At 38.1% G+C, this 12,692-nt stretch overlaps 1 protein-coding gene and 1 non-coding gene across 2 annotated transcripts in view; both read right to left on the minus strand.

The window, feature by feature from the left end:
• SPON1 (spondin 1) overlaps positions 1 to 12,692 on the minus strand; it is a 378,636-nt gene that overhangs the window by 252,302 nt on the left and 113,642 nt on the right. The gene's annotated exons all lie outside the window — the stretch shown is intronic.
• On the minus strand, positions 705 to 776 carry TRNAA-UGC. Its single transcript has one exon. It is a non-coding gene; the product is annotated as a tRNA-Ala (tRNA).

Genomic DNA, 12,692 nt, shown 5'->3' on the forward strand with positions numbered 1-12,692 from the left:
TAAGTAGAGTTTGAAAAAGGCATTGAAAGAAGAGCAGAATTTGGATTTAGAGAGTAAAAAGGATAAAAGTCTAGGCCAGGGTCAAGACATGGAGATATGAACCTTACCTGTTCTTCAAAAGTCAGTTCAGGAGTAGCTAGGTGACACAGTGGATAAAGTACTGGCTCTGGATTCAGGAGGACCTGAGTTCAAATCTGGCCTGACATTTGACACTTACTAGCTGTGGGACCCTGGGCAAGTCACTTAACCCTCATTGCCCCGCAAAATTTAAAAAAAAAAAAAGTCAGTTCAAATCCTGTCCTCTCCATGAAACATTTTTCAGTTCATCTTGGCCTTAGTTCTCTCTCCATTGAACTTCACTACCCACTGTCTCTAATGTTTATCTGGCAATTAATCAGGTAATAACTTTGGCAGTCTATTGTGGTCTTTATTATTGTTTAATTATTGCCTTTTTCCCTCATGTACATATCTCCTATTTTCTCAACTAAAATATAAGCCCCATTCAGGGAAGGGCCTGTTTTTGTTGTTGTTGTTGTTTTGTTTTTTTGTTTTTTTAGCGAGGCAGTTGGGGTTAAGTGACTTGCCCAGGGTCACACAGCTAGTAAGCGTTAAGTGTCTGAGGCCGGATTTGAACTCAGGTACTCCTGAATCCAGGGCTGGCGCTTTATCCACTGCACCACCTAGCTGCCCCCTAAAATACTCAATGGAGATGCCGGGGATCAAATCCGGGGCCTCACACATGCAAAGCGTGCGCTCTACCACTGAGCTACATCCCCTTCCTGGGCCTGTTTTTATATAGTACTGTTTCTGTCTTTATAAGCTCCATAAATGTCCTATGAGGGTTTCCTTGGATGTTGAGATAATGCCAACATATCAAGTACTAGAATAATTTATTTGCAAATAAAACCCTTTCTTCAGAGTGCTTTGCCATTAGAAATCTCAATAAAGCCAACTTTTAATAGTGCCTATTCAAAGTCAGAAAGATGGCAAAATAAAGGAAGAGATTAGCCTGAGCTCTCCCCAGAACCCCTCCAAAAACTTTAAATAATGCCTCAAAACAAATTCTTGAGTGGTAGAACCCATAAAAGGATGGGGTGAAAATTTTTTTCCAGCCTAAGACAACTTAGAGGTCAGCGGGACGAGTCTGTTGCACTGGGGTAAGAGTGAAGCTCAGTCCAGTGCAGGTGAAATTCCAACAAACTATCAGTTGCTTTACAAGGCAACTGAATCAGTGACTACAGTGATAGTTTCTGGACCCCACAGCCCACAGACAGTAAGAAGGTCAGACAACTAGTCAGAAGGAGATTACAGGGGTCATTTGTTGGTACCAGGGGCAGGACTCTGTTGCATTTCTCATATTTAAATCGGAATCACAGTACTAGATCTTAGTCCCAAAGTGAGGAGGAGTACTAGCACATCAGAGTTTGTGACAGCAGGGTAGGTATGACTCTGGTCACTCTTCCAGGGCAGAAAAAAATACATGTGGTCACTCAAAGACCAGAGCACAGGCCATGAGAGTAGTAAACACACCTATCCCTAGATCATACCACCTTGAAAGAAACAAAAACTTACAGGTCTCCAGAGTTATTTCTCAAATAGCTGCACAAAAAACCTCAAGTTTGGGACAGAGACCCCTCTATTCTGGATGCAGAACCCCACTTTAGCATGATGTTAAATGTCAAGAAATAGGCTGGGAAAATGAGCAAAAAGCAAAAAAAAAAAAAAACCCAATCCTGACTATAGAAAGTTGCTATTATGACAGGGAAGATCAAAAAACAAACTCAGAAAACAACAAAGTTAAAATTACTACATCCAAAGCCACAGAAAAAAAGTATAAATTGGTCTTAGGCCATGGAAGAGCTCAATAAGGATTTTAAAAATCAAGTAAGAGAGGTGGAAGAAAATTAGGTAGAGAAATGAGTGGTGTAAGAATAATCATGAAAAAAGCATCAACATCTTAATAAAGGAGGGGGTGATAAAGGAAAAAGGATGGAGGGAAATACATAGTTAATAATACTTGTGGGGAAAAATTTTACAGTAAATATCTTTGAAAATACTTGATTTATCAAACATATAGAGACCTGAGTCAAATTTATAGAAATAAGAGCCATTCTTCAATTGATAAATGGTCAAAGGATATGAACAGGCAGTTTTTAGACTAAGTAATCCAATCTATAGTCATATTAAAATGCTCTAAATTCTTATTGATTAGAGAAATGCACATTAAAACAGCTCCCAACTATCAACCTACACGTATCAGACTGGTTGATATGGCAGAAAAGAAAAATGAGAAATGTTGGAGGGGATATGGGAAATCGAAACACCTGCACTGTTGCTGAATTTGTATACTGATTCAGCCATTCTGTAGAACAATTTGGAACAATGTCAAAAGGACTATAAAACCATGCATATCCTTTGACCCAGCACTACTACTACTAGATCTGTATCCAAAAGAAAAAAAAAACCACAAAAGGAAAAGGACTTATACATACAAAAATATTTATAGCAGCTCTTTTATTGGTGGCAAAGAATTGGAAATTATGGGGATGTCCATCAATTGGGCTAAACAAGTTGCTGTATGTGATTGTGATGGAATGCTATTGTACTATAAGAAATGATGAGCAGGATGCTCTCAGAAAAACCTAAAAAGACTTACATGAACTGATGCAAAGTGAAATGAGCAGAACCAGGAAGACATAGTTACAGCAATATTGTATAATGATTAGCTGTGAATGACAGCTATTCTCAGCAATACAATGATCCAAGACAATTCTGAAGGATTTATGATGAAAATTCTATCCATCTCCAGAAAAAAGAACTGATAGAATGTGAATGCAGATTGAAGCATACTTTTTCTTTAATTTTCCTGGGGTTTTTTTTTTTTGGTATATGTTTTCTCTCACAACATGACTAACGTAAATATATTTTACATAACTGCACATGTATAACCTAAATGAAATTGCCATCAATGGAGGGGAGGAGAAGGGAGAAGGGAGAAAGGAAGAGAAGTTGGAACAAAAAAAAAATTTCAATGAATGTAAAATTTGTTTTTAAATGTAATTAGGGAAAATAAAATATTAAATTAAAAAAGAAAGAAAGCTCAACTGTTTTCCCATTCAACTATATTTTGCTAACCTATGAATTCTCCTTAAAACAAAAAAATGCACACACACGGGTGTGTATATGTTAGTATATTCACACTGGTCTTGTAAAAAAGATGGACTTGGAGCAGCTAGGTGGTGCAATGGATAAAGCACTGGCCCTGGATTCAGGAATACCTGAGTTCAAATCCGGCCTCAGAGACTTAACACTTACTAGCTGTGTGACCCTGGGCAAGTCACTTAACCCCAATTGCCTCACTAAAAAAAAAAAAAAAAGATGGACTTTATCACATAGGTTGAAATAATGCATGTTTTCAAACACATTTAGTGTATATCTTCCCATTAAACCCTTTTCCTTTGGGATCCTTTTGAATCATAAAAAATATTTAAATATGTGCTATTAATCGATCTATTGAGTGATAGTTTCTGTTTCACATATATACACTTACACTTTCTTTTGAACTCTGCATGTCTCATTACTTTAAAATGTATGAAACTCATTTTGTAAACATGACACTCAATAGCACTAATTTGAGACTGGTCCTTAGAGATGTCACTGCCATAAGGAGTATGTATACATTGTGTCTTTTTTCTTATCCTAATCAAAAGTGTTGACTTGCGTGATGTGACCACATCATGGGGGTTCAACAACCAGGCTTAAGTTATCTTTAGTTAAAACCTCTGGCAGCTTTTAAAATTTCAAAATGATAAATCCCCAAATCAGCAGATTTATCATGAAAAACATACTAAAACATCTGTATCATAGAGCAAGGAGCCACAAGAGAACTTGATAAAGATTTTTCAAATAATAAGCAATTGCTTTTTAAAATTTCATTAGTTGGTTGATTAGTCATAATTTGGAATTTTAAAGAAAGACTTGCAAATGCTTCATTTCTTACAGGAATCACATTGACTGTCTGTAATACTCTTTATTGTGTGCTCTAATCAAATGTCTTACTTATGTTTACTTTAAAATTCAAAGGGTAAATTAAATATTCAGAAAATTTACACACCTAAAAGGTTTATTAACTTAAATTGCTATTCAATCACAATGTATCTCACTAACTTTCAGAGATAAAGATTACTTTTAGCTCCTCATTTACATAACAAACATCTTCATATTATTTCCTTAGTGTGAAAAAGTTACAAGACCTTGAAAAAATGAAATGACTAAGTCAAGGATTATATACACAGAAGATTTCATATTTTTCATCTTACAAAATATATTATTGTCCTAAGTTTAAAATAAAAGTGTATATACACAAGCTTTATCACGGTTGTTCATTTTATTGACAATGTCTGCATGAATCAGTTTACTAGAAAATATTGCAACCTTCAAAATATATGGAGCAGCAAACATAGTCGGCACTGATGCTTCACACCAGAAATAAATAAATCAATTTCAAAGTTTTGCTTTTTTGTCCTTGGCCAAAGAAATGTAAAGTGCCACTAAGCATCTTAACTACATGTTATGTATTTGTATAAAAAATGACTATATAATTACTATGCAATAGTCTAACTCCCACTAGATATGCTTTCATCCCTCTGCATGTAATCCCCTGGCTGCAAAATGATGAAGTGTGAATGGATGTTGAGGACATTTTATGAAAGTTATTAAATAGAAGGCATGTGAGAATTTAGAAAAGAATACAGTGATTATTCTAAGCCAATATGGGTTAACTATCAACAAGTTGTGCCAAATTAACTTAGTTTACCTTTTTTGGTAGCACAAATAGGATGTTGGGTTGATTGTAAACATTTATGTCAACATCAACAAAACATATGACAGAGTCTCTTGTAATAACCTTGAAAACAAAATGGAGAATAATAGATTATGTTATACTAAAGTTCAAATCAACTACTCTGAATAGTTTTATTGCTTAATTGTTGTATTGCTATGTTTTTCCCAACAGAGTAGGAAGGAACATCAAAGACAAATCCAAATTGCATTCGAATGATAATACTTTCTATGATGTGGATAAGTCTTCATCCAGGTTTTGCTTGAAAGAAAATCCCCTTAGATAATAAGAATTTGTAATGATCCCTATCAGCACCATTTTGTAGCTTCCTTAAGTAGTAACTGGTATTTTAAGTGTAGTAATGACATGGAATGGTAGGAGGATAACTCAAAGTTGAGGATTAGCTAGGTAGGAACAGTAAGGATAAACAAAGACAATGGATTCAATGGGTAAAAGCACACCATTGACCACTGAGTGAAGACTGAAAAAAAAAGAAGTGAAACAAGAATATGGGTAATGGAAATGGGGGCAATGGGTAAAGGTGGTGCAGTAGATAAAGTACCAGCCCTGGATTCAGGAGGACCTTTTCAGGGTCCCTTGAGACTAAATGAATTGCCTAAAGTAATCCAGGTTGTAAATGGCAAAGCTAGGACTGCAACCCAAGTCCACTACCTGCAAAGCCAATGATTTTCTCCCCATTGCACCACATTGCTCCTGATGATGAGCTTTCCATTACTTTTCTCTTTTTTGGCAGGGCAATGAGTGTTAAATGAGTTGCCCAGGGTCACACAGCTAGCAAGATTCAAGTGTCTGAGGTCGGATTTGAACTCAGGTCCTTCTGAATCCAGGGCCTGAATCCACTGCACCACCTAGCTAACCCCCCCCCCCCCATTGCTTTTCTAACAAAATCTTGATGACCGCATTTCAGAGGTATCTTATAAAGGATTTCCCTACAGTGATTTGCCTTCCAACTCTAAATTTTCTGATAATATAAGAAAATCAATTTGCTGGCCCTCCTGGAGACTAAAAATAAGCTATCCCAATTTAAACACCAGATGTTGCAAACTCTCAACCAACACGGGTAGATTTACTCTTATGATTAAGAAATTCTCAGCTATTTGGTGACAGAAAAATAATCATCCTAACATTTGTTTTGCTTACTGTGTCATTTTTTATCTTTGTAGACCCAGAGCTTAGAACAGTACCTTGATCGTAGTAAGTACTTACAATGGTACACTCAGAAGTATATTAGATCTAAAGTCAAAGGTTCAAATACAGGCTCTGTTAGTTATTAGTGGTGTGACCTTGCCAAATAATTTCCTTTTCTAGGCCCGAGTTCCTTCCTTTGTAAGATGAGGAGAAAAGACTAGATGAACTTTAAGGTTCTTTTCACTTCTAAATCCTAGGATCCTTACCTTAGTATCAAAGGCCCTTATATAATGTGATGCCATCCTGCATTTTTGTCCTTATTATATTATATTCCCCTTGCCTCTCCATAATGTACTCATCAGCCAAATTTGACTACTCATTGCTATCCCCTGCCCCATTCACACACTTCCCACTTCCCCCATTCAAAGATTGTTTTTGCCTTTTTTTGTATCCTCAGCACTTAGCACAGTGCCCTGCACTAGACTAGGTATTTAAAATATGCTTGTTGACTTGACTTTACCTGAACTGCCAAATATGGGTTAAGAACATGGGATTTATAATCAAAGGACCTGGACTTGCTTGTATCCTGGCCTAGCTACCAACTACCTTGGAAAAGTAATTGAATCACTGATATCTCAGTTTCCTCATCTGTAAAATGGTTGGTTTGGGACAAGATGACATTTGTTGTTCTTCTAACTCTAAATGTATAATTTACATGCCCCATACTTTCCCACTTCCACTCCTTTTTACATCCTTTTCTCTATGACTGAAATGCCTTCCTATACCCTCTCTACTTGTTAAAACACTATTGATTCTTTAAAGCTCATCCAGAAAGTTTTGTTCCCCATGCCTTAATGCCCTCAAGAGACAATTATCTTTTTTGCTTCCAAAGTCTCCACCCTTCCCCATGCCCCAGCTCTGACTTTACAAGGTACTTTGCAACTCACTTATCCTGTACTATAATTATTTTTGTATGTCTCTATCTCCCTACTAAACTTTTGTCTCCAAGAGGGCAGGAACTGTGTCTTCATGAAGAACCAAAGAGTTTATATAAAGCAATTAGCACAGTTAATTAGTAGGTGTTTTAAAAATGTTCACTGAATATAATTAAATGGAAAGACCTGATACCTAGAGAATGTACAAGTACCAACTGGAAAACATTAGCTGACTTCAGCCACAATCACTCACAAACACAGCTCTATAGAACTCTGAACTAGCTATAGTGGAGAGAAAAAGAGAATCCCTTTAAATATTGACCTTTTGTCTTTCAGATAAGGTTGCCTCACTGGTTTGTAACAAGCCTTGAGTGGCAATAGGTTCCCTTTTACTAGATAACACTGGTGAGGGATGCTGAACAGTAAACACTCAGAGCTCCTGACACAATCACTCCAAAAACTCCAAATAATACCATAAGACAATTTCTGGAGCAGCAGAACTCACAAAAGGATGGGCTGAGACCATTTTCCAGCCAAAGATGGCTTAGAAGTTTGGCAGGAGGAGTCTGCTACACTGGGGTGGGAAAGGAGTCCAACCTTGTGGACTTGCTGACACAGATCCAGCTTCAGGCTGTCCTTGGAAGAGAAATTTACCCTCAGAGCCTCTGAATCAGCTGCAACACCCGCATCTTCTGGAACTAAGCTCACAGTCTGGTGAGAAGGTTGAGCGATTGGCCAGGGGGAGACTACAGGGGTCTCTGCTGGAGCTGAGGTGGAATTCGGTTGTTCTACCTCAGCTTCTGGGAACCATGAAGCAATCTTGAGTGGCATCAGCCCAGGTTGGGGAGGGGCACAGGCTAGTCGGAGCTAGCAACCCTGTGAAACAAAATTTTGTTTCCTGGTTGAAGAGGAGGGGCTCAGGGTCATTTATAGGCCAGAGCACAGGCCAAGAGAGTGAAGAACCTGCCCCTCCTTAAATTGTACCACCGTGGACCTCCTGAAACTTGGGACAGTGCAGCCTGGAAGCAGTGCCCCACTTTAAGAAGGCATTAAAAGTCAAGAAATAGGTGGGCAAGATGAGCAGACAGAGGTGGACCATAGAAAGTTCCTTTGGTGACAAGGAAGATCAAGGTGCACCCTCAGAAGAGGATAGCAACATCAGGGCTCCTACATCCAAAGCTTCCCAAAAAAATACGAATTGATCTTAGGCCATAGAGGCACTAAAAAAGGACTTTGAAGATAAAGTAAGAGAGGTAGAGGAAAAAATGAGAGTGATGCAGGAAAGTCATGAGAAAAAGTCAACAGCTTAAAAAGGAAAAGGAAAAGGAAAAGGCTCTCTGAAGAAAAGAAGGAAAAGGCTCTCTGAAGAAAAGAGTTGCCTAAGAATTAGGATTGAACAAATGGAAGCTAGTGACTTTATGAGAAACCAAGACACAATAAAGCAAATCCAAATGAATAAAAAAATAGAGGGCAATGTGAAATATCTTCTTGGAAACACAGCTGACCTGGAAAATCACTCAAGGCCTCAGTTTATTTGTCTGTAAAATTAAAGGGTTGAAGAATAAGGTTTCACAAAGAACAAATCATGCCAGACAAGTTCTATATAGTTTTTCTACAGGATTACTAGTGACTGGTTAATCAAGGGGATAATGTCATATACTCTGAATGTCAGCAGAGCCTATGACACTCTCCCATGATATACTTGTGAGATTTTGATGGAGAAAAAAGAAGGAATGAGGTAAGAAAAGTCTATTCTATGCCTTCCTGTTCTAACATCTTTGAAAAATTCACCTGATAAGGCCACACTGTGACAAAAACCCTATCATTATGGCACTTTCTCTGAACACTTCTGCATGCCACCCTCCCAAAACAAATAAACACCATAGATTGTTTACCCAAACAGCAATCTGGGTTGGAACAGCTGGTCTCTGAAGTTTCTTCTACCACTGAGATTCCAGAAAATATATGGAACAACTTGTCTCTCATTTGACCTTACCATTCACTAAGTGTCTACTCCCCTTCATAGCCAAACTTCTAGAAGAGGCACTCAATATTCATTGCTTCTACCTCCTCTGTTTCCATTTGCTTCTCAATCTGACTTCCAACCTCAACACTTGACTAAAACTGCTGTCTCAAAAGTTTTCACTAATTGATTGATTTCTATGTCCAGTAACAACTTCTCAATTTCATTTTTCTTTATCTCTCTACAAAATTTGACACCACTGGCCACCCTTCTCCTCCTGGACACTACCTGGACACTACCTTGGCTTCTGTAACCTTAGCCTTTCCTGGTCTTCCTCTTACCCGTATGATTTCTTTGTTTTGTCTCCTGTGATAGATCATCATCCATATATCCTAGTACCCTAACCCTAAGTGTTCCCCAAGACTTTGGCCGAGGGCTTCTTTTCTTTTTATTTTTTCTCTTGATAGCTATATAACCTCTTGTAGGTTTAATTACTATTTCCATGTAGATAACTCCCAGCTAAGCTACTCTCTCTTTCTTGAGCTCCTATCCCTAAGCACCAACTCTTTTTTTTTTCAGGGCAATGAGAGTTAAGTGACTTGCCCAGGGTCACACAGCTAGTTAAGTGTCAAGTGTCTGAGGCCGGATTTGAACTCAGGTACTCCTGAATCCAGAGCCGGTGCTTTATCCACTGCCCTGACTAGCTGCCCCAGCACCAACTCTCTACTAGATATCTCCAACTGAATATACCAAACATCTCAAATTGAACATATGCAAAAGACGTCTCCAAAATTCACCCTTTTTCCAAACAACTCTTGGCCTTCTTTCTATTGAAGGCTTCACCACTCCTGCACCTTCAGAGTGATTCTTGACTCCCCTGCCCTTCTCTCACTACCCCAATATTCAATAAATAGCCAGATCTTGTTAATTCTTCCTCCAAAATATGGCTCACATGACCTATCAAAAATTCAAACTGAGCACATGATTCCCCTGGTCAAGAACATTCTCTCACTCCCTAATGCTTCTATGATAACATAGAAGCTCTTCAGATTGACATTGAAAGCCCCTTAAAATCTGACTCCACCTTTTCAGTTTATTTTTTGTTACTCCCCTTCATGATCTCTTGATTCCAGCCACTGTCTATTTCCTGAAATGGACATTCCCTTTCCTTCCTTTGCCCTTTTGTACGAGCTGTCTTCCAATGTCTGGAATGTATTCCCTCTTCATTTCTGTGCCTTAGAATCTATTTTCTCTGAGGCTCAGCTCATGTGCCACCTCCCATGAAAAGCCTTTCCTGAACCCCTTACTCATCAAATCATCACATACAGACTTATTTCTTACATGTTATCTCCTTTGATAGAATGTAAGCTTCCTAAGGGCAGGGACTATTTTTATTTTTGTCTTTGTATCTCTAATGCCTAGCCCAATGTTTTGAACATAGTAACAACTTACTGAATGCTTGCACAATTAGATGCATTTGAACTACACAGCTGGGCTTCCTAAAATTATAGAGCAAAAAGAAATTCTACCCTTTAAGTTGGAACTTCTTAAACTTTTTTCCACTCACTACACCTTTTCACCCGAGAAATTTTCATGCGACCCACAGTTTAAGAAGCCTTGCTTTAAGTGATAGAGCAAAACAAAGCTATTTTTTATTCAGTGAGTTTGAACAAATCTTTGGCCTATTTTTTCTCCACTGGAAATATTCACATTTTACATTTAAAAAATGTTTCAAAAAACCAAACAAACAAACAAAAAGAAATGGTTCAGGAAGTGCTAAATTCTGGTGGAATGCAAGAAAGAACTAATAGGCCTCTGACACCAGTGACCCACATGGAGCTACATGGACTTTCCCCAAGACCAAGAAAACACAAAGGGCACGTGAATAGATCTTCTAGGTTGGTCCTTTAAGCAAACTTCAGGAGAAAAGGATTGCCCACCAAATAGGTTTGAAAACACCTCCTGTGCTTCTAGGATGTTTTGCTTTGAGCCTGTGTCATTGATTGTGACATTGTCATAGCTCTGAAGGCTGACTGGAAAATTGACTAGGCAGGCCCATCCACTTGAGGGGAAGGGTGTGCAGAGAACTAGGCAGTATTCTCACAATTTGAAAATATCTGAAATTTTGCACCTGACTGGGAAATGTGAATAGTATTAAGTTCATGCCAAGAGGAAAGCAATAAGGACTGTGTACTTCCCACAACCCAGTCACATTGAAAAAAAAAAGTAAATCCATGTAGTCAAATTATTAAGTGCTCCAAAGGGCCAGGAAACACCCCCTGCCTGGTTCTAAATCACTTACTCCTGTTAAGTAAGTTAGGAAAAATAATACCACAGAAAGTTTCCTTTACTAATCTCCTTGACTTCTTTTAAGTCCCAACTACAATCCTATCTTCTTAGGAAACCTTCCTTAACCCTTCTTAATTCCAATGCTTTCCCTCTATAATTGTTCCCTATGTATCCCATACATAGCTTGCTTTGTATACATTTGATTGCATGTTGTCTCCCACATTGGACTATAAGCTCCTTGAGGGCAGGGACTGTCTTTTACCTCTTTTTGTATCCTCAGGACACAGTACCTGGCACATAGTAGGCACTTAATAATATATGATTATTGAATGAATTAAATGAATTATACATACACATATACTGCATACTCTGATAATATCCTCTGTTGAATGCTTCCTATTGCCCTGGAGCCATTTCTTCTACCTCATAATCCCCACAGTGCCCAGGGAAGGCGGGGAACATAGCAGGGGCTCAATAAAAGTTATGAATGAATATGACTTTCAGTAAGGCAACTAAAGAAAGTATTACAGAAGTAAAACCAACAATTAAGCCTTGCTTCGTGTTTCCTAGAAACAATGTCTATTGATAGAAAGCCTGGCTTGCCTAGATCACTGAAGAAGACCTACAACACAGGTAGAGCCTTGTGGTCCAATTATTTGAGTGTCATTACATGACTATTGCCTGAGCTGCCTGTTGGCTCAGCCACCTTAAAGAAAAATGTGTTTATTTTATATCTTGATGCAAATGAAAACATAGCAACAATATTTTATAGACAGTCTAGTGCATTGTAGCAAATCAAATCCAATTAGCCAATTCCTTGCCATCTATATTTGGAGAAATGCTGTGTTTTTTTCAACATCTATTTTCTCAGGAGGCCAAAAGCCTAGATCCATGAGGAAAGTGGAACTTGAGTTGATAAAGGTGCCATGAAACAATGACATTATATAGGTTATGCATTATACATAGGAAGAGCTTGATAAATGTTTACTAGATATGAAATGAAAGAAAACACCATCAATGTCACAGCTTCATGATTCTCTCCTTTTTCTTCTATCTTGACTCTTGCAAGGTTATTTGTCACCAGACTCAAAGAAGCTATTGGAGCTAATAGCACTTTGAAAAGCATAAAGCACCCATGCAGACAAAGGGTAAGTGTCATCCTCATCAATGATGACAACGATTTTGGTGAATTTACACAGTACAGTGGATGGAGCACTGAACCCCATGTCAGGAAGACAGGGAGAGGTTCAAATTCCACCCTGATACTGTTAGCTATGTGATCCTGGACCAATCACTTCCCATCACTCTGCCTTGCTTTCTTGATCTATGAAATGCAAAGAATAAAGCTGGAGCACTTAACTCACAAGGTTGTTGTGAGAATCAAATAAAATAATGTATGAAAAGTGTTTTGCAAATCTCTAAGTGCTATATAAATGTCAGTTATTATTAATAACAGGGTTAGCAGTTTCAACTTTCCTGACCTCCCTTTCTTGCCCAATTTCTCTCTTGGCCAAAT

The sequence above is a fragment of the Dromiciops gliroides genome, chromosome 6 (assembly GCF_019393635.1).
Source record: "Dromiciops gliroides isolate mDroGli1 chromosome 6, mDroGli1.pri, whole genome shotgun sequence".
Classification (NCBI taxonomy): Eukaryota; Metazoa; Chordata; class Mammalia; order Microbiotheria; family Microbiotheriidae; genus Dromiciops; species Dromiciops gliroides.